This window comes from Euprymna scolopes, chromosome 1 (genome assembly GCF_053919585.1).
Source record: "Euprymna scolopes isolate OS-2025 chromosome 1, ASM5391958v1, whole genome shotgun sequence".
Lineage (NCBI taxonomy): Eukaryota > Metazoa > Mollusca > Cephalopoda > Sepiida > Sepiolidae > Euprymna > Euprymna scolopes.
The window spans coordinates 31,582,766-31,606,821 of record NC_136482.1 but is presented as its reverse complement, the minus strand read 5'-3'; the positions used below and the strand labels follow the sequence as shown (position 1 = coordinate 31,606,821).

Sequence of the window (24,056 nt, the reverse complement as noted above, 5' to 3'; positions counted from 1 at the left end):
CTTGCATTTATATAGATATTCTTGAAAACCAGAGGTAAGTTTAATATTTTTCTGATGGTTAGTTTGTAAGATTCGTGACGCTGAAGGGTATATGATAAGACAACACGATAGTACGTATTATTTGGATTATTTAGACTACTGTTCGCAACTGGGGTGTCATTTTCACAAAAATTCAGTTCATGTAACCTCCGACCTGGTGTGTATGTATATGTGTATAGGACGGTCACTAGAAGAAAACGGAAGTTACACTGACCGAAATGCTGTGAAAATGACACTTAAAATGAGAACAGTAATCCGAAGAATCCAAATAATGCGAGTAACTAATCCTCATCTCAAAACTTCAGAAACGTAAACCATGCATGTATTTACAGAAATTCAGAATAGTATATTGTGAAAAAAACTGTGCTCTGAGATTGCATGTATTTATTTCCTTTTTAGGAAGATATGGTACAAGGCCGGAAGATGGGGATAATCAAGCCAAGCTCCTAAAGGTGGGACATTCTGGCCTATTAAAAATTGTCTAAGTAACGGTATGTCCTAATCAGGAAACGATATCCAATTCCACCCCAAAGAGGGAAGTAAGACCCGGAAGGGTGGACCTCATGTGACTATCCAGTGTAATATTTCGCTGATGGCCGATCGTCAAATGTGTTTTAAATCTACTTAATTTCTAAAAATAAATCAATCTGTGCCATTTCTCGATTTATACATTCGTTGGCGATAATAAAAAACACACACATCCCTGTACCTAATCGATTTATTTACTATCTCTGTTTCCTAGTGGGATTTCTTTTACATCCAGAAGAACACTTCTTCTTCAAAAAAAGTTAAAAGTTAAATGTCCGTTTGTGACATGTTTTCATGTTCCAGTTTCATATGGATTGGCAATAAACTATCAAAAACTGTTTTAATATTCTCTGGAAAATTTCTTCTGCTGGTGTCGTGGAAGATAAAACATTGTTATTTGCGGTCATCTTATATAACTGCAACATTTCTTGAATTACCTTTTTGATAAGGCACCATTAAACGTCCTTTTGAACATAGCCACAAACCGTTCTGCCCGGCCATTGCTTTTCGAATGGTACGGTGTAATCGTGATATGCACTACTACAATAGTTTAAATTTGGTAAACGTGAATTGCATTCCGGTGTGTGACACAATACAAAGATCGGATGAATAATTAATGTAAAATCTAATGTTTACTTCCATGGTTGGTTTCTTATATTGTTGTGGTCTGTATAAGGCACTTGAAAACAAAATGTATAGGACAGAAAAGCAAATACAACAAATGAAGAGTGTAGATATACGTCAGTCCTACTGTAACGAAGGCAGGACTTGAGCATAACCGCCGAGAAACATAGTCTCCCGGTCTTTATAGTGTGTGGAAGAGTTCATTATTATCTGTAAGTTTGGGCACAACAGTATTTATTTTTCTGGACATTTTCAGAAATAAATAAAATTTTGTCATCCGTTTATCCCCTATTTCCGTTTTCAATTATAATTTAATATTTCTAAATATTCCAAAGAAAAATTTTCACAAATTATGTGTAGAGTTGAATGTAATAATCGAAGAAGCCAGCGCCCACGTGTGTGTGCATTGTGTGGCTATACGACTTACCTTCAGGTGGGATCCGAGAGAAAGAAAGAGAGATTAAAGATGGCGGCCGTGGCTTTATAAGTTGTAGTCTCGTGGAATCGCATGAGATCACACCGCCCACCGCACACATATGCAAATGAAATGCAATCAAATATTTTTAATAAAACGCCTATTGGTAGAGGTGAGGAGCAGAGACACGAACTGGAAGTTGAAAGAGAATGTTGTGAGGAGGAAATACAGTGACGAATTCTATCCGTGAACTTTTGTGTTTTTTATTGTTTCTTTTTTTTTTCTCCTAAAATACCAGCCCATTTAACTGCATTATGAAACTTCGTGATCTTTTTTCACCTCCCAGTTTCGTATGGAGTGACAATAGTCTATCAAACGCCGTTATGATCGTCCTTGTAAACATTGCTTCTACTGTGCAAAAAATCTCAAATCATCTTTCCAATTTTTAAGCGTATTTGTGGATGTATCCATAAATTTTCTTTGATCATTGTTTCTTGTATGGCACGGCGCGATCGCGATATGCTCCAGTACAAATTTTGACAGGATATTTTCAATTTACCGAATATGAATTAAGCTCAGTTGTATGATATAAATGAGAGGAAATAATCAAACAGTTAGACAAGTGTACACACCTCGCTTGCTTCAATCTTTATACTCCATCGTAAAAAATAACCAGAACCATGGATTGTTAGTTTAGAGTAAAATCCGAACGAAACGTTCTCTTTTATTTACATTGGAAGAAAAAAAAGTACAAAGGGAGATAATCCTACATAATTATCTTGGAACAAGAGCAGATAACTCTTTTAGACTGTCGGACGTTGATATTTTTAACACACCTCCTCAATTGCTGACAGTCTAAATTTCCAGTTTTTTAAGACCTAACAGTTCCCTCAGCTTCACAAACTGTGTGCTCACAAGTCCTTTTATTAATATGTCTGCTACCATCTCTTTACTCTGACAGTACTCCAGTTTAACTGTGTTCTTTTCCACCTGCTCTCGAATATAGTGGAATTTAATGTCAACATGTTTGGCCCTTCCATGATGCTGTGAATTCTTTGTCATACATATTGTTGACTGATTATCCTCGTAGATAAGTGTTGATGTAACTGAGGTTCTTAATAAAGCACCTCAAAGGCGCTGCATCCAAACAGCCTCTTGTGCCGCACTTGCTAATGCTATGTATTCAGCTTCAGCTGTTGACAATGCAACACAAGTTTGCCTTTTACTTCTCCAGCTGACAGCAGCTCCACTTAATTTAAACAAATAACCAGATGTTGATCTGTGATCATCTAAATCACCAGCCCAGTCTGCATCTGAGTATCCCTAGAGATTGGTAGCTTTCTCCTTGTCATACAATAAACCGTATCCTCGTGTACCATTTAAGTAACAAAAGATATGTTTTACAGACTTCCAGTGTTCCATTGTAGGCTGAGAGCAGAATCTTGCAACATTTCCGACAGGAAATATCAGGTCGTGTCCTTGTTGACAGATACAGCAGACTTCCAACTGTTGATTGATATAATTCTTTGTTGACCAACTTACTTATTTCAGTTGCCTTCATTAATTTTCCCCCAACATCAATTGCGTTGGGTTTTTAGACTTTAGGTGAATCAGATAACACAATTAGTCAGTTTTGTATCAAAGTTTGATCTGAGTTATCTTTGTTGTCAAAACACAATTTTCCATATTTTCACCGCATTTTCAATGTCTCTGTCCACAAAAATACACGCAAATTCTCATGAGATGTTTTCGAAATGCCATGGTTACCGAATTAAATTCTTTTATTATTCCTTTTCTGTAATACTACAGGAATAACTACTTGATCGGCGTACATAACTACTTCATCAGAAATGTAATTAATTTCCGAGATTTTTCAGCGTTTTCTTTTGTTCTCTTTTTATACCCTTTAAGAAATCATAATCTGGCGCTTTTCATTTATTTCCTCGCGTATTGTCGAAAGTTCCAGAATGCGTTTTTATTTTACTTGTACTTTAGTTTGTAAAGAGGGAATCGCGATGTTTTCAAGAGGTCCAGAATATTGTTTTATTCTATTTTTATGTTCATTAAGAAATCGTCGTCAAACGCTTTTCTTATTTCTCCAGGTGTTGCCGGACGCCCCCAAATGGCATCATATAGTGTATTTTAATTACTGTCTTCCAGAGGGTCAGCATATTTTAACCATATGAGATACTCAATTTTACAATTGGAATTGGGGAGAATTCATTGGTCAACCCTTTTATGAGGGTTTGCAACAGAAATTGCATTTTGTGAATCTAGGGTTATAATCAGAATTCGGTTCTGGGGTTCGGGAAGGAGTGAGTAACTCTCTCGACAACAGCACGTTTCTGCCCTCTTCTTTTCCAATCGACCACACCTGGCCTCTCGCCACCAATGTCACACCGCACAATCCGAACGTCAGCAATAAAAAATTCTTTTCAAGAGAAGATGTTCACGACTCTTTTCTCTCTGCTGCCCCAGGGAATTTTTCCCTGCTTTTATATCCTCCCATCTAGAAAAAAAAGGAAGAGACAGGAAAAAAATAATAGCTTCTCCCATCATGCTCTGCCTTCCCAAGATGCCCTTCGCGTATACAAATGCGCTGCCCATCCTTTCCTTCTTCTTTCCCAAAGAGCGATGCAGATACCCCCGGTACGTTTCTTTTTTTTTCTTTTTTTTTTTCTTTTCTAACCATATACCCCACAGTGAACGAACCGATGACTTCTTCATTCTCGATTTGTAACTTTTTCCTGTGAGTGGTAATGTACGAGACGCGTAGCCAATAAGTGTTATCAATCTGTCTTCTACTTTGTGTAGTATTCATGCTTCAATGACGTATGAGTTAATGTCAGTAGTTAGCTACAATAATTTCCAGATTTGGATTGTAGTGATTCAAAAATAATTCTGATGTTAGAATATTCTTTATTTTTCATTCTGGCATTCTGTCGTCCAAACTGATTAAAAAAAACCTCATTGTTCATGTTTCAAATAAACACATTTGAATAATTTGTTAAAGCAAGAAAACTGTGAAGTGACATTTTCCCGACCTGGCGGATCTTTTATAAACTTTACTCGTCTTCCACCATCTTTCTCGATAATTTGACCGAATTATTGTATTTTTCTATGGAAACAAAATTGCATTTTCCTCCCCCCAATTTAAATCCATTATCGTTAATTCTTTCAAATACTTCGTGTACATGCGATCTGTGTTGTATCACTCTTCACTTGAATGTCATCTTGGTAAGCTATCATAAATTTCAGTCCGCTGAAAAATGTCCATTACTTGGTCAAAAGTCACAGGTGCAACCATAATCAAATATGGTAATCGTTCGAATTCTTTTTTCTTTTTTTACATGGTGGTCACCATTTATCAAGGCCCGGGGGCCACTCGGGTATATGGGTTATTGCGTGTACAGTAATCAATGGGATAGTATTGTAGTAATCGTTAGTATTGGAGATTTGATAAAGTGTCTTACTTAAGGGGGCGGTTCATCAGGATTTTGTTTATGTTGGACTTGAAGACATCCAGGTTGTAGTTAGGCAAACGAAAGAGAGTTCTACAGGCGTGCACTTCTCAGAAAGAACCTTTGTTCATGGAATCTACGTTTTGATTTAAGCACAGATAAAAAGTGGGTGAAAATTATTGACAGTAGTTTCAGCTAGACGTGTGTTTATCGTGAAAAGTTGGCGAGGGGGACCAGAGATTGGAGCTCAGACGAGCACTTGCCATGGAAATAACGATAAAATAAAGACAGGCTCGCAACGTCTCTTCTGTGATAAATAATAATGATAATAATAATAATAATAATAATAATAATAATATATATAGACATCCACATACAGTACTGTTTCGTTGTATAACAACTCATCAGTGCGGTTAGACTAGCACATTTTCCTAGCCGAGGATTGAACCTACAGCCATCGCGTTGATAGTTGGCAGGTCTACCCATCGGCTCATGGGAGAAGGTCTCGTAAATGACCCCAAAAAATGTCCATTTAAATAACCACTCTACATATATAATATATATTTATATAACTATAAATATCCACGTTCGTAAAGACAATAGTTCGAAGTGAAATAACACTGTTAATAGAAATGATATAAATCTGTCCCTGAACTTTTAATATGTGAGTGGATAATTTCGACCATTTTGATTATTCAGACTACTGTTCTCATCTTGAGCGTTATTAGCATGTTTCTATGAGTGTAACCTCCATCCCTCTTCAGCTCTATCTTCTCGAACTCGAGAAACTTTCTATCGAATTCAGAAATCTACACGGAATTTCGAATGAATGCTTTCCTCATAGATTGAAATCCCGTGCAGATTCTAGAGTTCGGTAGAATGTTTCCAAAGTCCTACAAGATACACTCGATGAAGGTCGGAGGTTACATCGGTCAAAACGTTGTGCGATAACACTCTAGATGGGAACAGTAGATTCAAATAATCCAAGTTATGCTAGATTTTGTTCTTTTTTTTTACACAGTGGTCACCACTGATCAAGGCTCGGAAGCCACTCAGGGATAAGAGTTATTGCAAGTACATTACGTTAGTGTGGAGATTTGATGAAGTGTTTACTTAAGGGGGCGGTTCATATAGTAAACGGGATGGAAGCGGTTTTATAGCAAAATGCAATTATCAGATGATGTCCTGTGATATTTATGCATGTGATCTAATAAATATCAAGTTATTCCCAGCAGACATGAAGAAACTTCTATACCAAGACTTTCTAATATATATATATATATATATATATATATATATATATATATATATATATATATATATAGTCATCCACATACAGTACTGTTTCGCTGTTTCACAGCTCATCAGTGCGGCTAGACAGGCAACTACCTCAAGCCAGGATATATATATATATATATATATATATATATATATATATATATATATATATATATATATATATATATATATATTTAAAAGAGTGTAGCCATCAACAATTGTGGGTTTTTTTTAAAGGTTTTCATCATATTTTTATTTTAAAATATTTTTATAACGCGTTTCGAGCTTAGGGTGTGCTCTCTTCAGATGTTTTCGTAAAAAGTTTTTCTTTAAAATGGGAGTTTGTAGAGTTACCTCCGCTGATATTAAATATGTTTTTCAGAGTGATGCGTGGGCTCAGACATTCTGACTCCAACTGTAAGTGTTCAAAGTGTCCGGTCAAAGTTATTTTCAAAGAGTGGTTTTTGGTCCATATGGTGAAGGTTTTTATGAGTTTTTATGAGTTTTTGAGGGTTCTTTTTAAAGACTTACTTTCCCCATGTATAGCATACACTCACACACAATCACACACGCATACATATACATTCATATACATGTACACATGCACACGCACACGTACGCAGGCACACACACATACACACACGCACATACATAGAAATATATGTAGGAGCATACATATATACATACCCACCATATATATATATATGTATGTATAGTAAGTTATGAAAATAAATATGGTAATTATGCTACACAGAATATTCCGCGTTTCATTCTCGTGAGAGTTCGTCAGGCTTATGGCAATAAAACTACACAAAATATTCCGCGTTTCATGCATAAATGCCATATATATTTCCATAATTTACTATCTAGCTCTACCTATGTATTGAGCACTGTTGAAGTAAATACTGAAAATTTACGCATAAAATTATATTTAATATTAAATAAAGTAATCACACACACACACACACACACACACACACACACACACGCGCACACACACACCCACGCGCACACACACACACACACACACACACATATATATATATACTAGCAAAGATGTTCAACAAATGTTCCATACTTCAATATTTTTATTGTCATCAAAATCGGTGAAATCACTCATTTTTCAATCAAATCGATTAGTTGCACACCCATTGCGTTGCACCGAGAGGAAGCTTCACATGCCTCCGTACAGTGATTTAGTCTACAATACATTGCAATCTACATGACACTATAGAGAACTTAGTATTGATTTTATAAAATTATTGTTATATATAAGAGCTTGAATTAATATTTACAATACAAAAGTCAAATATCATGGTGCAATTGTGATCTAAATAAAAACATTCATTTCTAACGCCCCCCCCTGTCATATCAAAGATTCTTCTGTTGATATTATATGTTTGGCCTTTCTGCTTGTGCACTGCTAATGGCTTAGAATTAAGTTTTAAATTAAAATGCCAAGTATCATGGTTCAATTGTGTTTTAAACCGAAACATTCATTTCGAACGCGCCCCCGTCATATTAAAGAACATACTATTGATTTTATATGCCAGTTCTTTTCTGCGTGTGGTAATAAAACTACTCAAATGCACTTGTGATGTTTGTTTTGTGCGCGTATGAAGCCAAGTGTTTGGGAACAATTTTCACTTGATTTTTATCAGTTTTTCTGATGGCAACAGTAAAGATGGATATGTTAACTCTATAATCCCCGCCGGTAAAGACACATTTCTAGCTGCAGTTCGCTTGCTGTTAAATAAACGAATAAAATTGCCAATAAATATAACGATCTCTCTCTCTCTCTCTCTCTCTCTCTCTCTCTCTCTCTCTCTCTCTCTCTCTCTCTCTATATATATATATATATATATATATATATATATATATATATCTATATATATCTATATATATATATATATATATATATATATATATATATATATATATATATATATACACACAGTCAATACTTCATAACATAAGCAACATTAAATACATGTTATTACACTCCGAAAAATGAAGTATATATAAACACATCTTTATAGATATAAGTACATGAGCAAGTTAATCTGATGTCGCCAAGGGAAATTAATTTATAAAGTATGGAAGTTTTCTTAAGTATATAGGTATCTAACGTTTCTCTGGTAATTTGCATGATTTCTTACACACACATATATATATTATATCTATCTATCTATCTATCTATCTATATATATATATATGTGTGTGTGTGTGTGTCTGTGTGTGTGTATGTGCGTGTGTGTATGTATATATATATATACATGTGTATATATTCATATACGTGTATGTATTGTTATACATATACATTGTATGTTTGCATATATATATATATATATATATATATATATATATATATATATATCTCAATGTTTTTCTTATTAATGGAGTCTACGCGGATCAACTAACGTTTCAACATTAACGACGATGACGTTAATGTTGAAATATGTGTTGATTTGCGCAGACGCTTCATAATGTTTATATAATTTTATTTATAAAAGCTCTTTTCGCGTATTGGGCGCTTTTGTAATAAATATTGATTTTAGTTCCGTTACCAATATATTTGCACTTAATATATACCGCACTTTGGGATAATTGCGCCAAATCCGGGGGTAATTGCGCCAACTAAAAAAAAGGTGCTCGTTATATGAGTGGTTGCCAAAAGAGCACTTTTAGCTAGTTGGCGCAATTACCCCGGACTTGGCGCAATTACCCCAAAAGTACGGTACATATATACAAATTCTAGCAGGAAGACCCGACGTTGACCGGAATTGAATGATGATCAACGAATGTTTCACACTCCTATATTTTATGTTCTTCGAGATTGGTGAAATCGCCCGCCGCCTGTCTGAGCTTTTCACGGGTCAGTATGTCTTAAAATTCCCTTTTTTTTATGTTTATTTTAATTTAATATACTTATAATCTGCAAAGAGGTTAGGAATTTATTCGGGTCTGTTGACCGTTTCTTGGGATTCCAGTGAACAGTGCATTGACCCTTGAAAATCTCAGACAGGCGACGGACAACAGACAAACGAGCCTCATCTTCATTGAAGATAACATCTGCATAGGTCTAGGTTTAAGAACCCATCCCCTCAACCCACTAACCCTACAAACCCTATTCTCTAACGCCAACAGAAAAAAATGAATGAATAAAGACATCGATAGATAAGTTCTAGAAGTGTAAGCCATTTTGAGTTTCAGAAACAGTTTCAGATGGTTCGCTGTTACACACAAGTCCTGGGAGGTGACTTGTTTGTAGTAGACAGTTCCACAGAACAAAATATTCTTACCGTGTCGAAACCCGGGAAAAGAACATGTGAAATTACCCCAGAAAAGGTTTAATATTTATGAAGCAATTCTGGTTTCTGATTGGTTGGTAGCATAACGTAGTTAATTTGATTCGTCAGTTCTTAGCAGCATCGTTTATAAATAGAATCGTCCGACTGTGTGGGATCATAACCCATTAATCTCTTGAGATGATGGGATGTGTCTCCTAGCGGCCTCGGCTGCATGGAGATAGGGTAGTACCAGTCAAGGATTCGTCACTTGACACTCAGCCCAACAGGTGAGGGGCCGGGAACCGGCCCAGTACCTGTTGGACTGAGGTACACCGCCTGGGTAATACCTAGGAGGTCCACCCTCCCAGGCCTTGCCACCGGGCTTTCCGGTGGGGCAAGTTTATTGCTTGCTGCCTGAGGCGCCCCGACCGGGGAATGCCGACGGGGTTACTCAGGCAATTTTTAAAATTGCAGGAGTGCCCCTCCTTTAGGGGAGCCTGCGGGGTTCCCACTTTCCGGCCTTGTGCCACATTTTGCTGAGGTGGGCAGCAAATAAATATCTACCCCATTAATCTCTTGAGATGATGGGATGTGTCTCCTAGCGGCTTCGGCTGCAGGGAGACAGGGTAGTACCAATCAAGGATTCGTCACTTGACACTCAGCCCAACAGGTGAGGGGCCGGGAACCGGCCCAGCACCTGTTGGACTGAGGTACACCGCCTGGGTAATACCTAGGAGGTCCACCCTCCCAGGCCTTGCCACCGGGCTTTCCGGTGGGGCAAGTTTATTGCTTGCTGCCTGAGGCGCCCCGACCGGGGAATGCCGACGGGGTTACTCAGGCAATTTTTAAAATTGCAGGAGTGCCCCTCCTTTAGGGGAGCCTGCGGGTATCCCACTTTCCGGCCTTGTGCCACATTTTGCTGAGGTGGGCAGCAAATAAATATCTACCCCATTATATCTCACTATGATGGGGAAGGTCTCCTAGCGGCTTCGGGGTTACTCAGGCAATTTTTAAAATTGCAGGAGTGCCCCTCCTTTAGGGGAGCCTGCGGATATCCCACTTTCCAGGCCTTGTGCCAAATATTGCCGATGTGGGCGGCAATTAAATATATACCCCACTATAGATCCAAAATAAGTTAATAAACAAATACGAAAATAAGTAAAATAACAAATTCACACTCAATTCAACCTTGTTCTCCGTGCAGCTGAATCTTCACCCTCATGACCGTCTTACAAAAAAAATAAAAATAAAAATAAAAAAGCCTTCTTTTACTGAAAGTTAATTTTCGTACTTCATTTAGAATTCCGCTTTCGAAAATAAGGGTTGTTGCCTGAAGAGGTCTCTAGTTAATAAATACTAGTAGACCGAAACATGCTCATGACTGTGTAGCAACAAATCACTGCTTATATAAAGACAAATTTATATATATATATATATATATATATATATATATATATATATATATAACTACTTCATTTACTCACATAAATATACGAAGGTATAAATTTATGCGTAAACTTTAAGTATTTACTTCAACAGTGCTCAATACATAGGTAGAGCTAGTTAGTAATTTATAAAATATGTATGGCGATTAAGTTACACTGAATATTCCGCGTTTCATCCACTCTAGGATTCCTCAGGCTTAGTAAGTGTAGCTTAATCGCCATACATATTTTATAACTTATTATATATATATATATATTGTTTTTAAATCCCCGAAACAGTGTTTCATGGTAAACAACTGATGATCCCTTGAAAAATAAAAAAAATTGATATTATAGTAAATTCGAGAGAGTTGATGCAGTGATTGCAGGTGATTAAATGACTTACTGACTAGATGGTTTTTTAACGAATGATAAAAAGTAATTTTTTGTATAGTTTCAAATGTTAAAAACTTCACAGACTATATATATATATATATATATATAATCTGAGGTTATTTTTTTCCAACGGTTAAGTAACAAATGAAGGTCAATACAATAATACTCAATACCAAAGTAGAGCAGGGTATAGTCTGTGTTTTTACATAATCAGTAATATATTGCTACACAATACTGAGCATGTTTCGGTCAGCTATTTACCAGTAACTAGAGATCTCTTCAGGCGATACAGCATATACGAAGGCAAAGTTTGCAAGAAAATACCAGGTCTTCCTCGTCACAGGGAGTTAATATCAGGAGGTTCAGTTGTTGTGAAAAATAAGATTTAGTAGTATGTATATAAGACCTTATAAGAGTGCAGATTTGAGTCTGTGTGGAGTTAAGGATCAAAACAGAGGTAATGGAAGACTAAAAAGAAAATTATTCATATGTGTGTGTGATGGCCGCCCTACATCTTAAACATACTAGTGTGTATAGGTTCAAAAGGAAATGTAGATTTGACATATCTATGCTAAAGGAGGGTTCAGATTTAATCAGGGTTATTCAGTTGTAAAAATGCTTTTAATCTGACTAGAATTTTTATGTGGTCAGAAAATGTATGACTTACATTGCCCTCTTGTATATCCCCGCCCCACCACTACCATCCCTCTGTACATTAGTGAAGAGGTTAAGAGATAAGGAAGAAAAGGAAAATATACCAGGAAGAAAAAAGAAAAGAAAAAAGAAAGAAATAAAGAAGAGAAAGAGGAAGAATGAAAAGGAGAAACCATAAATAATTTATTGGTGCTGATTTTAAGGCATGTCTGTTTCCTTCCTATTCGTCCCCTATCCCCGTCGACTTCCACCACCCTTATTCCCATCTCTGATCATCGCTTTTTTACTTATTTATTACATGAAGCTTTAAAGGTTGTATAGCTCTGATAATAATAATAATAATAATAATAATAATAATAATAATAATAATGATAATAATGATAATAATGATAATAATAGACATGGACATACAGACGGACAAACCCATCCAAGCAAGAAGACCAGATGTCGTAATAATTAACAAGAAAGAAAAATCCTGTCGAATCGTGGACTTTGCAGTCCCAGCTGATCACAGGGTGAGTATGAAAGAAAAGGAGAAACGAAGCAAATACACAGAGCTAGCCAGAGAGTTAAAAGGGATTTGGATGATGAAGAAAGTCCAAATAGTACCGATAATAGTGGTAGCACTAGGAACAACCCCGAAAAGCTTCGAAAAAAGAATGTCAGAAATTGGAATCAGAGAAATAACTGCAAAAGTACAACGACTAACGATAATGAAAACGACTGAAATATTAAGGAAACCCCTTGAATGCCGAGAATAATACAAGATAATATAACGAATACGCGTTACAGGGAATGAAGAACACCGAAACTGCATATTTACAAGTTCTACACCCCCCATCATGCACTCCCCCCATTGTTTCATCACCGATCCCCCCCCCATAAAAAATGATACCAAAGGGCCGAGAAGGGTCAATAAGGACTGAAAGACCGAGGAGCGAGCGCCAACCAGACCTCGGCTGGACAAGCGCAAAGAGAACTGGGACCTTGTAGAGGCTGAGTGCCACTCAAATTCCAGCATAAACCAATGGCCACTACCAGCGAGAAATCAATGGTAAGCGGCTGTTGCGATGATGCAAATTCATTTGCAAATGCTATCGAAGGAGGTGGAGAGGCCTGGACGTCTGGGGAGACTTGTCACTCAGCTTCCAGAGAATACCACAGGTTTCCAATCTCAGAAATAATAAAATCTCAGAACATATATAATTAATTCCTCTCCATGCTAAGATATAACCATTTACCTTAATTGTGATAATGATAATAAAAATTGAAGGTAATGGGGGATAAACATTTTGGTGACTGTGATATTTATGATAATTGGTAATTATAATTTTTAATAATAATTATATTAATTAATAATGGTAATAGGAATAAAATGTTTAAAGTAAACTTAAAAAATCAAATGTAAAGAATAATGGATTTAAAAAAATAGAAGATAAGGTGCAAACAGTAAAATATAAAATTAGTCTAAATAATTGATCTGAAGGAATCCATATATATATATATATATATATATATATATATATATATATATATATATATATATATATATATATATATAAAGCTGAATGTGTGTGTGTGTGTGTGTGTGTGTGTGGTCACGAATAGGCTCCTATATGATTGACTATTTAAAAAATAAACTGATTGCATATAATGATAGAAGATGTATCGAGACACAGGAATGGGTATGTTTGATCTGGTAGAACAGTGGTTTATTAAAATTGTGGGATCTGCGTTCGCGCCTGGTCCACAAAGTATGGAAATAAAAAATTAAAAAATTAAAAAAAAACGTTTACAAGTATTTTTTTTATATAGATGTACATAACAATACTTTGATAAGTATCTTTTAATTTAAATAGGGATGGTATAATAAAATTGTGGGATCCGCGTTCGCGCCTGGCCTCCATAGAATGAAAATAGGCACAAACTTTAATAAAGACTTTTCATATCTATCTGCGTAAGTATACTTTGATAATTATGTTTCAGTTTGAAGAAATATGGTATAATAAAATGATGGGGTGTTCGTTCGCGCCTGACCTCTATTAAATGGAAATATATCGCAAAGTTTAACAAGGTTTTTTTAATATAGATCCACAGAATAGTGTGATAAGTGTTTCAGTGTGAACAGGTGTGGTATAATAAATTATGGGGTTTATCTATTATATTTTTACTTTCATCTTATTTTGCTTTGGTTTTGATACCCTCAAATTCGACCCAAATTTACAACCTTTCCTTTTCATAACCTATCATACTTTCATAAATCAGAGTTTTTGAACCCAGTCAACGATAGGTACTTTTGCTAATATATATATATATATATATATATATATATATATATATATATATATATATATATATATATATACATCATCTCCTCATTCAAACAAATTTTATTGAAGAGCATGGAATTCTTCTGTTTTATTATCTTCCTTTTCATATTCTCCAAACTCCGAATAATTTTCTTTGTGTTTTTTTTCAAAATTGTATAAGTTGGATCCATAGCGAGCGCTTTCGACAAAGATACCTCTATCATCCTCATACATGTTGTAGAAATTATGTTTTTTCCTTTTTCCTTATTATATATATACATACATATTTTTATCATGGTCCCGTGGTGGCTTATTATGAATTAGCTGGGCGTGTTTTTTTAATAATTATTATATAGAGTATATTAATTTATTGTATATTTAGAAATGTACATATTTAAAATTTTAAATCTGCTATCGTAAGCATTTTAAAATATTTCGACTATATTCGTAATTGACGTGACTCCCAATGATAACAAAAAAATAAAATTTATTATCTATTATAAAAAAAAACTGCAGACAACTAACCTCGTAATCAAAAACAACATTTCGCAGACAAATAATTTGTTAGGAAAAACCAATGTAGTTTACCAATTTAACTGCCCATTAGTAGAATGTATCTCTAATAATACTAACTACATACTGTATCTCTAATAATACTAACTACATACTGTATCTCTAATAATACTAACTACATAGGCTATGTTACAAATGCATTGTCGCGAAGGTTAACTCTCCACGTCTCTGACTCTAGTTCGATATCGCAACATTTGGGAAAACATGGCTGTCATTATTCGGACTTCCGGAAAATCATGGTAGAAAACACTAAGGTTTTGAAAGGCGGGAAAAATGTTAATAGACTAAAAATACTCGAAGCATGTTATATTAAAACCAAAAAATGCAGATCAATAATGTCAATTATGAATATAGTCGAAATATTCGAAAATGCTTAGGATAGCAGATTTTAAATACGTACATTTGTAAATATACAATAAATTAATATACTCTATATATAATTATAAAAAAATTCTAATTCATAATGAACCACGTGTCCATGATAAAAATATGCATATATATAATAAGGAAAAAGCAATATATATATATATATATATATATATATATATATATATATATATATATATATATATATATATATATATATACATGTTAGCATTTCAGCCCGGCATTGCCCGGATGTTTGGAGGTGTATGCTGAACAAAAAAATAAATAAATAAATAAAAAAAACGGTCAATTTTTAAAAAATTTTGACCCCTATTATGAGCCATTAACATTTATTGTTTTGGGTTTAAATCAAATTATTAAGTTAGATCCATGTCCAAGGAACCTATATCTAAAAGTTCAAGTGTTTAGACCCAAAATTGTCAGAGGAGTTTGGTAGAGTTCTCAAAGGTCAAATCGTTGAACTTTGACCCCTTAACAGCCAAATTTCTGGCCGAAAACCGATCCCAAAGATTTTTCCAAATCTCAGTACCCTGTATATCAAATTTCGAATCTGTAGACTAAAATTGATAGAATTATTGTGTAGGGAAATGCACACACACACACACACACACACACACACACACACACACACACACACACACACACACACACATACACACACACACACTCAAACACACATACACACACACACGTTCACTTTTATAGATATACTAGCATGGGTGCCCGGAACGGGTGAATAAAAATCCATGAAACTTTGAGAAAGTGCTTACAATTACTCCAGTCAGAAAATAAAAGTATTTAAAGCAGTATTAACAAAACTATGGCAAAAGATAGGAATTTCAGTGTGCTAAGTTATTAACGAGGTTGAGAAAAAAACACAATATACCCACTTGTTTATTGAAATAATTTTCAAAAATTAAATGAACTTGGAAAAATGCTTAGAACACAATAACTACATAGCAATTTCTACGTTGACATGATTAGTAGGGGATATGCGATCCTTTTTTATGAATGACTTGTAAAAGACGTTGGTCCACAGAATTAGTCAAATTTGTGATTTCCTCAACAGTTATTCTTCGCGATACCTCTTGGAGAGAATCCCACAACTCATCTTTGCTCTTAAATTGGCATCCACTTGCATAGAGGCATCGCTTTATGATACCCCAAAGTTTCTCAATTGGGTTAAAATCTGGTGAATTCGAAGACCACTCCATCTTCCGTAGCCCAGAGAACCCTACTTGTAGCAAATACTCTTTGCTTTTGTTTGCTGCATAAAAACAAGGCTGATAGCCATTAGTTGCGTGCTCTCGTGTAATGAATGAACGCGTGAATGTAGGATTGACATTAAAATGACCGAAAAATATGCTGAAATGACTTAAATAAATAAAAAGTAAATGACTTAGAATGACTTTAATGAACTTAAGGATGAATTGAATGACCTTAAGAATGAGTTGAATGCTTAAAAAATAACTGGAATCCTTCAAAAACAACTTGAATGATCTGGAGAATGACTTGAATGGCTGTAAGACTGACTGGTTGTAAAGAAGGTGATCATTTTACATTAAATTAATACAGAAAAGTGATCCCACACTTTATATCACAAAGTTACAAACATAAGTACAGCATGTAGTAAGAACCGATACTACACTTTGATCTTGGCCAAAAGGCTAAGAAAAGGGTACTTATTTGCTCCCCCACCGAACAAATTAGGGACAAGGCCGATTTTTAATGTGAGGAGTGAAGGGGAAATGGGGACCAACTCCCCGGGGACTAGGGGAGTTGGATAGTGACAATTGGTATGAAGGGTTGCCCCTACATTGACCAAGGTCTTATATGTGGGGCTGCCCCCACATAGGGTCTTTGTTTGCAGTATCTGTTGGAACAGATGGTATTTATTTGCTCCCCCACTGAGCAAATTAGGCACAAGGCCGTTTTTAATGTGAGGTAAAAACCAGCTCCCCTTAAAGTAGGCAAAAAGGGGGCACTCTGGCTACCAAAAATAATAATTGTCCCAGTATAGAGGGTTTCCCCTCCATTGACTGGTACAAATTATCTTAAGTGCAGCATCTGCCGGAACAGATGGTATTTATTTGCTCCCCCACTGAGCAAATTAGGCACAAGGCCGTTTTTAATGTGAGGTAAAAACCAGCTCCCCTAAAAGTAGGCAAAAAGGGGGCACTCTGGTTACCAAAAATAATAATTGTCCCAGTATAGAGGGTTTCCCCTCCATTGACTGGTACAAATTATCTTAAGTGCAGCATCTGCCGGAACAGATGGTATTTATTTGCTCCCCCACTGAGCAAATTAGGCACAAGGCCGTTTTTAATGTGAGGTAAAAACCAGCTCCCCTAAAAGGGGTCACTCTGGTTACCAAAAATAATAATTGTCCCAGTATAGAGGGTTTCCCCTCCATTGACTGGTACAAATTATCTTAAGTGCAGTATCTGCCGGAACAGATGGTATTTATTTGCTCCCCCACCGAGCAAATTAGGCACAAGGCCGATTTTTAATGTGAGGAGTGAAGGGAGGGGGAAGGGAAAAAGGGGACCAGCTCCCGAGAGGTGGGAAATGGGAGCTGGTTAAAGGTCAGGCATGTGGGGTTGCCCCCACATCTGGTCTTTGCTAGTCAAAGCTTGCAGTATCTGCCGGAACAGATGGTATTTATTTGCTCCCCCACTGAGCAAATTAGGCACAAGGCCGTTTTTAATGTGAGGTAAAAACCAGCTCCCCTAAAAGGGGTCACTCTGGTTACCAAAAATAATAATTGTCCCAGTATAGAGGGTTTCCCCTCCATTGACTGGTACAAATTATCTTAAGTGCAGTATCTGCCGGAACAGATGGTATTTATTTGCTCCCCCACCGAGCAAATTAGGCACAAGGCCGATTTTTAATGTGAGGAGTGAAGGGAGGGGGAAGGGAAAAAGGGGACCAGCTCCCGAGAGGTGGGAAATGGGAGCTGGTTAAAGGTCAGGCATGTGGGGTTGCCCCCACATCTGGTCTTTGCTAGTCAAAGCTTGCAGTATCTGCTGGAACAGATGGTATTTATTTGCTCCCCCACTGAGCAAATTAGGCACAAGGCCGTTTTTAATGTGAGCTAAAAACCAGCTCCCCTAAAAGTAGGCAAAAAGGGGGCACTCTGGTTACCAAAAATAATAATTGTCCCAGTATAGAGGGTTCCCCTCCATTGACTGGTACAAATTATCTTAAGTGCAGCATCTGCCGGAACAGATGGTATTTATTTGCTCCCCCACTGAGCAAATTAGGCACAAGGCCGTTTTTAATGTGAGGTAAAAACCAGCTCCCCTAAAAGTAGGCAAAAAGGGGGCACTCTGGTTACCAAAAATAATAATTGTCCCAGTATAGAGGGTTTCCCCTCCATTGACTGGTACAAATTATCTTAAGTGCAGCATCTGCCGGAACAGATGGTATTTATTTGCTCCCCCACTGAGCAAATTAGGCACAAGGCCGTTTTTAATGTGAGGAGTGAAGGGAGGGGGAAGGGAAAAAGGGGGACCAGCTCCCGAGAGGTGGGAAATGGGAGCTGGTTAAAGGTCAGGCATGTGGGGTTGCCCCCACATCTGGTCTTTGCTAGTCATAGCTAGTCATAGCTTGCAGCATCTGCCGGATCAGATACTACACTTTGATCTTGGCTAAAAGGGTAAGAAAAGCTTAAAAAGCTAAGAACAGCATCTATTAACAACAGACCTTTGATCTTAACCAAAAAGGCCAAGCGCAAAAGTGTTATGGACAGACGGACGAACCAACTGACCAAATGATGGAGTGACTTATAGAGTCGCTTGCACACGACTAATAATGGTTCTTCTGAACATCAGCCTTTGCTTCTTCAGCCATGGTTCAAAGTGCTCCATTCAAAAAAGCTATGTAAGCATTTGATGTCATTTTTACACCTTCTGGGACTCTCCATGGGCCAACTGAATACCTCCGATAATCCCAGCCCACATAATTATCCCACCACTACCTTGTTGGCGCCTTAAACGCTGATGAGAATGTTGTCCATCTAGGACCTATCCCTTGCTCCAGCCATTTGGGCCATCAAGAGTGACACGTACTTCATCTGTGAACAAAACTTTAGAAAAATCCGTTTTCATGTTGTCCTCTGCCAATTTCAATCTGTTTTGTATGTGATGTTGCTTTAATGGAGGCTTTCTCACAGGCTTAACAGACTTTGCCATTTCTTTCAGAAGGCGACATCGAGTACTTTTTGAGACATTCTTCAATTTGGCTTGGCCAAAGACTTCTCAACTTGTCTACCCAAGGTTCTTAACAACTTCACGTTTAATTTGGAGTAGAGCACGGCATGAAACAACTTTAGATTTACCTTTATCAGCTCTCTTACGAACCTTTGTAGGGTCCTTGACAAAGTTCTTCACACTTTGATGGTACTTTCCTATCATTTTCGATATTTCGAGGGTAGTTTTACCTTTTGCTAGCTGTTCTGTAATAGTACTCTTTTCAGAACTACTTAAACCACCTTTACGACCCATTTTATTGACGAAACAAACTGCCTTGTTATGTAACGCCTCGTTCAAGGAGGTGGCTAGGACTCTTATTTCACTGGATCTCGGCACATGGTCGTCTAGGCTCCTCGGAGGTTGTTACATAATCTGGTATGCTGAAAGCGAATATCGAAGCGGCAGACAGGAAGAAAGACAACGATTGTAGTCTATCTACAAAAGCTTAATTCTCATAAAATTATGTACAAATGTTTAAGATAATTTACAATTCTCATTCAGATTTTGTAAGTTCTTTTCAAAGTCTCAACTCTCTTCACAGACAGCGACCGACGAATGAGGTGAGGAAGGGTCACGTCTCTTCTCTATTCTGATCTGAAACTCTCTCTGGCTCAACTCTTCTCGCTCTTCTCTGAAACTGACTAATTTTCGCACGACAGTCGTATATATAGTAAGGTAAGTGGATGGGGTTGGAAATTCTCCCCAACCAATAGGATCTTGCCACGAAATCTCCACGAAATCGAAAGCCCCAGGTCCCTGGGTGGGCACCGTTCCCACACTGAAATTCTCTCTCCAATTTCAAGGACGGATGTCAATTCTGACACCCGACCCTGGGTTCACATAAGGCCAGACAAGGTTCTAAGTGAAATTTCCTGTTGTCAAGTTTTAGCCGTAAAAATACATTTCTCTGGTTTTCAAACAATATCTATTTTGACATGAAATAAAATATGTATATTTATCTTCTCTATCTTAAATCCTTGGGTTATCTGGCGTCACCCGGGAATACAAAGCTACCTCAGCATAGTTCTAACGCTCCTAAATGGGGGATTACGTTACAGTTAATAATTTGACACACCTCAAATACCATGGATTCAGCAATTACGGTTGCAAGTTGTTTACATTGCGTGGAACAGTACGAAAATTTCACAGTACGTGCAGCTCAGCATTGCCAACGTTTCCAAAGCTTTTGATACGAAACTACCGGTAAGTTTCTGAAACTGGTAAAAAATATTATCTCTTTAATAACTTGACACGCACAGTATATATATTTATATAATTATAAATATTAATAATTATTTTTATACCTACAGACATAAGTGTCTCATGCTTTCACGATCATCAGTATAGGAGATAATAATCATTGCTGGTCTGGTGATTTGAACCTATTTGATAGGAAATTATGTCTAAGCCATCAGCAATTAAGACGAACGTTAAAAGAAGCTAAACATCTATAAATACCAAATACCAGATAACATTCTAACAACAAGAAAGTGGAATGTTGTATATCACTAGTTGAGAATCTTTTCTTAATTCCCGAACGAACTTTAATTATATTAATTATAAAATTAATAATGATTTTTTTACCTACAGATGCTAACGTTTCATGTTTTGCGATCATGAATGCAGGAAGTGATAAGTTATATATAACGGGTACCCATGGATACGCGCTTGAAAGTATTAATTAATAACCAGCTGAAGATTAAAATTTCAATCTATATGCATCAATAACAAAGAATAAGAGTATAAAAGAAATAAACAGCTTTTCATGGCTGATGAAATGAGAACGATTCAGTAAGTACTTCAGTTCGAAATTCTGTATAAGTTCCCAAGTTCACCATTCTCAAGTTAGGAAAGATGCACATAAAGTGGGTTGAAGGTTACATCGGCCGAAACTTTGAGAAAATAAAAACTAATTGGAATACAAATCGTCCAAATATTAAAACTTATCAATCCTCATCTCAAAGATTCTGAAATAAAACCAATCAAAGACGTACAAGAAATATATTTGGTTATTGTTTGTTTTTGTTTTACGGCATATCAACCCTTTTTTTGGTTATTTAATGCCGAATCCGGTGATTTTGAAGAAAACTATTTTTTAACAGAATATATTTGATTTTTGCAAGTCAGTTTCTATTTAACCCATAGTTGGGACCCAAACAGGTACTACCACTCCGAGTCAGAGTGGACCTGGGAGCAATGACAATTAAAGGGTGGCTCCACACTCTCCAAAGCCCGCAAGATGGGGCCTCACCATCGGATATAGTTTAAGGTCATATCCAGGACCAGAAATAAATATATTTGAACGAAATTGCAGGAATACAAAGTCATGTGATTTCAGAGTATTATGAATGCTTTGTATTTGTTTGAAGGAAATAGATATTCCCAGAAAGATACAAAAGTATCAGTTCTGGTTCAGTCCACACAGTTTTAACTTGGGATAATCAAGCTGTATGGAAGATGTTCTTCAAGAATGCTAAGGCCAGGGCACAAGTGTGATGCATTATGCCTTGTTCCTAAGCTAACCTTCAAAGAATTTCTATGCCAGATTAGTAATTCAAGATGAAACCATTGAAAACTTGAATCAAAAGGTCGGTTGCAATCAGCTGACAAGGTGATGGCTTTTGTTTAAGGGAATTCTGAAGGTGAAATCATGATGGTCAACATGAAGAAATGAAGAATAAATAATACATAGTTTATAGGGTGATCTAAAAGGTTTGCTACCGCTACCAAAATGTGAACAATATGGCAATACAACAATACAAAACGCATCTGCTATATTCAATTTATTTACGTTTAAAACACGAAAACAGAAATAAAAACGCTAAAACAATAAATGGACAAGTTCTTTTTACAAGGGAGTCACCATTTATCAAGGCCCGAAGCTCATTCGAGGATAAAGGTTAATGAGTTTAATATGGTCACTGAGACAACAGCGTAGTGACCGGTAGTGACCAATATTGGGTAGAATTTAATTATTTAAGGGGGCGGCCCAATGAGAATTTGTTTGCATTGGACTTGACGATTATATCGTAGTTAGCTGGAAAGCATGTTATCAGAAAATAGTTCCACAAACAGGTAGTGTTAAGAGATAAGCTTTGTTTATTGAATTTGTATTAAGGTTTAAGAACAGATAGAGAGTGGGAGAAATTGTTGATAGTGGTTGTAGGAGACGAGTGTTTGTTGTGACAGAGTTGCAGAGAGAAGCCATAGATTGGAGCTCAGACGGACACTTGCCATGAAAATGATGTTAGAGCAGATACAGGCTAGCAACATATTTTCGGTGGGAAAGTAATACAAATTAATAAAAAAGTAATACAAATTAATAAAAAAAAGTAATACAAATTAATAAAAAAGTAATACAAATTAATAAAAAAAATAATACAAATTAATGAAAAAGTAATACAAATAAATAAAAAAGTAATACAAATTAATTAAAAAAAGTAATATAAATTCATAAAAAAGTATTACAAATTAATAAAAAAAGTAATACAAATTAATAAAATAGTAATACAAATTAATAAAAAAGTATTACAAATTAATAAAAAAGTAATACAAATTAATAAAAAAGTAATACAAAATAATTAAAAAAGTAATACAAATTAATAAAAACAGTAATAAAAATTAATAAAAAAGTATTACAAATTAATAAAAAAGTAATACAAATTAATAAAAAAGTAATACAAATTAAAAAAAAGTAATGCAAATTAATAAAAAAGAAATACAAATTAATAAAAAAAGTAATACAAATTATTAAAAAAGTAATACAAATTAATAAAAAAAGTAATACAAATTAATAAAAAAGTAATACAAATTAATAAAAAGTAATACAAATATATAAAAAAAGTAATACAAATTAATAAAAAAGTAATACAAATTTAAAAAAATAATACAAATTAATACAAAAGTAATACAAATTAATAAAAAAAAGTAATACATATCAATAAAAAAGTAATACAAATTAATAAAAAAGTAAGATAAATTAATAAAAAAAGTAATACAAATTAATAAAAAAGTAATACAAATTAATAAAACAGTAATACAAATTAATAAAGAAGTATTACAAATTAATAAAAAAGTAATACAAATCAATAAAAAAGTAATACAAATTAATAAAAAAAGACATACAAATTAATAAACAGGTAATACAAATTAATAAAAAAAATTATACAAATTATAAAAAAGTGATACCAATTAATAAAAACAGTAATACATATTAATAAAAAAGTAATATTCATTAATAAAAAAAGTAATAAAAATTCATAACAAAAGTAATACAAATTAATTAAAAAAAGTAATACAAATTAAGAAAAAGTAATACAAATTAATAAACAAGTATTACAAACTAATAAAAAAGTAATACAAAGTAATAAAAAGTAATACAATAAATAAAAAAGTAATACAAATTAATAACAAAACTAATACAAA

The 24,056-nt window shown here is 35.3% G+C and overlaps 1 pseudogene; it reads right to left on the bottom strand.

Annotated features, from left to right (window-relative positions):
* Positions 1-16,920: 16,920 nt before the first annotated feature.
* LOC145284707 (U2 spliceosomal RNA) lies at positions 16,921-17,058 on the bottom strand (annotated as a pseudogene).
* Positions 17,059-24,056: the final 6,998 nt, after the last annotated feature.